At 34.9% G+C, this 4,175-nt stretch overlaps 1 long non-coding RNA gene across 1 annotated transcript; it reads left to right on the forward strand.

Moving 5' to 3' along the window:
* The first annotated feature begins 722 nt into the window (after nt 1–722).
* Nucleotides 723–2,799, forward strand: LOC140960881 (uncharacterized). The gene is made up of 3 exons (XR_012172269.1): nt 723–889; nt 1,949–2,008; nt 2,532–2,799. It is a non-coding gene; the product is annotated as an uncharacterized lncRNA (long non-coding RNA).
* Nucleotides 2,800–4,175: the final 1,376 nt, after the last annotated feature.

Raw genomic sequence — 4,175 nt, forward strand, 5'->3', positions numbered from 1 at the left:
CGTACGGTTGCATGGGATTCCAGTGTCTATTATATCTGATAGAGATCTTCGATTTACTTCTCATTTTTGGGAAGGATTGCAGACTGCGATGGGGACAGAGTTGAGATTGAGTACAGCTTATCATCCTCAGACAGATGGTCAGACTGATCGTACTATTCAGACACTGGAGGATATGTTGTGTGCTTATGTTATGGATTTTAAATCTGTTTGGCAGTCATATATTCCATTGGTGGTTTGCGTATAACAATAGTTATCAGAGTAGTATTCAGATGGCTCTATTTGAGGCATTGTATGGGAGACGTTGTAGATCTCCGTTATACTAGGATGATGTTGATCGAGCTGCAGTTACCGGTCCTGATCTGATTCATGAGATGGAACAGAAAGTAAATTTGATACAACAGCGATTGAAAGCAGCTGAAGATAGACAGGCCGCCTATGCAAATAAAAAACGAAGACCCTTAGAGTTTCAGCAGGGCGATCGAGTATTTTCGAAAGTTTCTCCTTTTCGTGGTACAGTACGATTTGGTATTAAAGGAAAGTTGGCACCGAGATATGTTGGCCCGTATGAGATATTGCAGCGGATAGGCACTTTGGCTTATCGATTGGCTCTACCTCCATCTTTATCTGGTATTCATTATGTGTTTCATGTGTCGATGTTGCGGAAGTACGAGCCAGATCCTTCACATGTGTTAGATATTTCTGAGGTCCAGTTAGATCCTGATGTGTCTTATATTGAAAGACCAGTTTGTATTTTGGATCGATCTGAACGGAAGCTTCGTAGTAAGTTTATACCGATGGTGAAGGTTCAGTGGGAGCATAGAGGTGTCGAAGAGGCCACTTGGGAGACAGAGCGGCATATGAGGGAGCTCTACCCCTACTTATTCTGATGGTATGATATATCTTTATTTATGTATGTTATTACTGTTGTTGATTAATTTCGGGGTCGAAATTCATTTAAGGGGGATATAAATGTAATGCCTGAAGTGAATATCACAAGTTGTTGATTTAGTAATATTTTATTACTAAAGAATTAATGATTTTTAAAGAATGAAATATGACATATTTTGGTCATATCAAGTCCAAATGATTTGAAATTTGGATATAACGTACAAAACTCAAAGATATAGAAGTTTCATGTTTTGAGTTTTGGAAACTTTGATCGTTTGACTGGTCCAAAGAGATATACCGATGTTAAAATATTAAATATTAAATATAAATAAATAAAATATTAAAAAAAAGATAAAGATGGAATTACGTGAAAGAAAGAATGAATCTTTCATTCTTAGAGTGAGGAAACGAGAGGTAAGAGAAGAAAATAAGAAAGGGTTTTGATTTTTCTTTTCGATCTTGCGACTTATCGGTTTATCCAATCGACGAACCGACTTCAGTTTTGGGATCTTTGACACGAGGTCTTCGATTTGAGGTATAAATTTTATAATTTTGGTGATGTTTGAAATTTGTCGATTTCTAGAATAAATTCGATAAATTGTTAAATCATACTGAAAGTGAAGATTGTTGAATAGTGTATGATTTTCACGAAGTAGAGAAGATTATAGTGGTGTTATTTTGAATTATTCCCAATTTATTATAATTAGGGATTTTAATCGTTGAATTGAGATTGGAGAGTGGTTTGTTAGTTGTTATTAATTCTGATTGTATATTCAGAGTCTACGAAGTATAGACTACACGTTGATATAAACTTTTCGTAATTTGACGGATGTTAAAAAATAGCCTATTATTTGAAGTTAATTTATTTGGGTGTATTTGATGGTAGTATTGTGAATTAAAATACACAAGAATATTAAATTGTTGAAATATAAGAATTTATAATCGAGTTTTATATTTTGTTGAATTAGTGTTATTGGGCTATTTGATGTTATATATTGAGACTATTATGATTGTGTTGATATGGTGACAATGGTCTGATAATTGTTATTGAGTTATTTAGATACAACACAAGCCTCGGGATCAAAGAAATAGCCAGATTATATATATACTTGATTATCAGGTACGTGTTGACGTACGAGCATATGTTGTTATTGTTTAGTATCGATGAATACTATTGCGTTGAACGATGATAAATCACTAGTATTGGATAATTTGATATTATATCTGTTGTTGTTTATTATCGTTGATATTGTTGGCTGTCGTTTGTTGGGAGTCATCACGCTGATGTTGTTCGTTCGACGATATTGCTGTCGCCGGTGTTGGGGTGCGACGTATCGTCTATGTTATTCGTTCAACGATATTGCTGTCGCCGGAGTAGGGGTGCGACGTATCGTTGATGTTATTTGTTCGATGATATTGCTGTCGCCTGTGTTGGGGTGCGACGTATCGTCGATGTTGTTGTTGCAGTAGTATGGGAGTGATGACATTGATATCGTTGGTGGTTTGATTGTCCAGAGACAGCAAAGGGAATATTTCTGTTATCATTCCAGTTGTATTTTATATTGTTGATAATATAATTGTTATGTATTACGATGATGATTGTTGTGTATGCTCACCTTTTGGGGGCTATTTCTGTTAGACAGGTTACAGGACTATGCTGTGAGACAGGATAGTGGTGAAGGACTAGGTGTGTCTAGTCAAACAGTCTTGTAGTTGATAGTAGATAGAGACAATATAGTTTATTGTCTTACTTGAGTTGTATGTGTGTATTTATTATACTGTTTCTGCTGCATTGACGTAGATAGTGTGATTATTGCACTATTTTGTCGTATATGCATTATATTATTACGTCGTTGAAAAGAAAATTTTTATGCATATGACGTCACATGTTGTATGATTACGTGGCGAGGTTTGGGGCGCCTCAAGAGCTGAGGTATACTAGGATTCAAACCACTTAGAACTAGGACTCTTTGTGCAGAAAGTTTCAGTAGGCATCCTAGGGTGTTCAAAGGTCTTACGGGGCTTGAATTGGGTTGAAAATAGTTTAATTATGTGTTAATAAGCTTTGGTCCAAGTTTGGTAAGTTTTGGTTAAGTTTCGAGCCTATACGAGTCAAAATCGAGATGTACGTCTAAGTTTAAAAACGAATTGAGAAAATTATCGAAAAGCTAAATTTTAAGCCTAAGGAATATTTAATGGAGTGTTTTAAAGTAATAGGTTAAGTTTGGAGTGATTTGGGACGTCGTTTCGAGGTCTAAGAATAAATACAGAAAGTTAGGGTTTCAGGGGCAAAACGGTCATTTTACACCTAAAAAATGTTAGACGTCCTGGTAGTGCCATGAATGTTGTAAATAATGTTAATATTTTTATTTTAAATGTTTATGAAATAATATGATGAAACGTTAATACTAAAAGACATGTTCCATGCTTGGTTTAAAATAAAAAATGATTTATATATGCATTAATTTTTATAAGTGATGAAAATATGAAACGCGAAGGAGGTGAACTAATGGTGATTAGTACGATGATATGATTGGAGATATTGTGATGGAAAAGATCCTAGAGAGAGCCCGTTTACGGGAGAAGGCCCTATAGAGAGCCCGACGATTTTATTTCCATCGACATGATATGATGATACGATAGGCCAAGGCTCAGGTAACGGGTGAGAGTGTCGCTGATGTCTCCGTCTCCTAGTACTGTGGTTACACGTAGATGGATCCATCGACCTTCAGCTGATACGAAAGTCACAATTAACGATCCGAATTCAATAAAAGGAAAACATATATGTATATGATGAAAGGAAATATGATATGACATGATGAAATGAAATATGATATGATATGATATGATGAAAGGGAAAATGTTTAAGTTTATGCATGTTCATGAAAAGCTATTTTAAGAAAAAATATTTTCACTGTTACATGTCATTGTATATGTATTACTTGTTATCATGATTAAGATTTGCTGAATCAATAGACTCACTAGGTGTAATCGATGCAGGTGAGCTTGATAATAATGGAGGTCTTGATGGTTGAACTAGCTGGACTGAAGGTGCACACAACTCGAGGACCGGCGCTAATTTTTCCGCACTTACGTTATGACTTACGTTTTTTATCGATGCTAATGATTTCAGTTATTTTTAAGATTTTATGACTCATGATGATTTTGAGAGATTTTTGAGAGGATGTTAGAGTTAAGTTATTTTTGAAAATGTTAAAGTTAGGTTTGGTTGACGATTTAAGATTTTATGTTTTGAAATTACTTTTTTGGTTTTTCAAATAATAGTT

The sequence above is a fragment of the Primulina huaijiensis genome, chromosome 16 (assembly GCF_012295235.1).
Source record: "Primulina huaijiensis isolate GDHJ02 chromosome 16, ASM1229523v2, whole genome shotgun sequence".
Taxonomy (NCBI): Eukaryota; Viridiplantae; Streptophyta; class Magnoliopsida; order Lamiales; family Gesneriaceae; genus Primulina; species Primulina huaijiensis.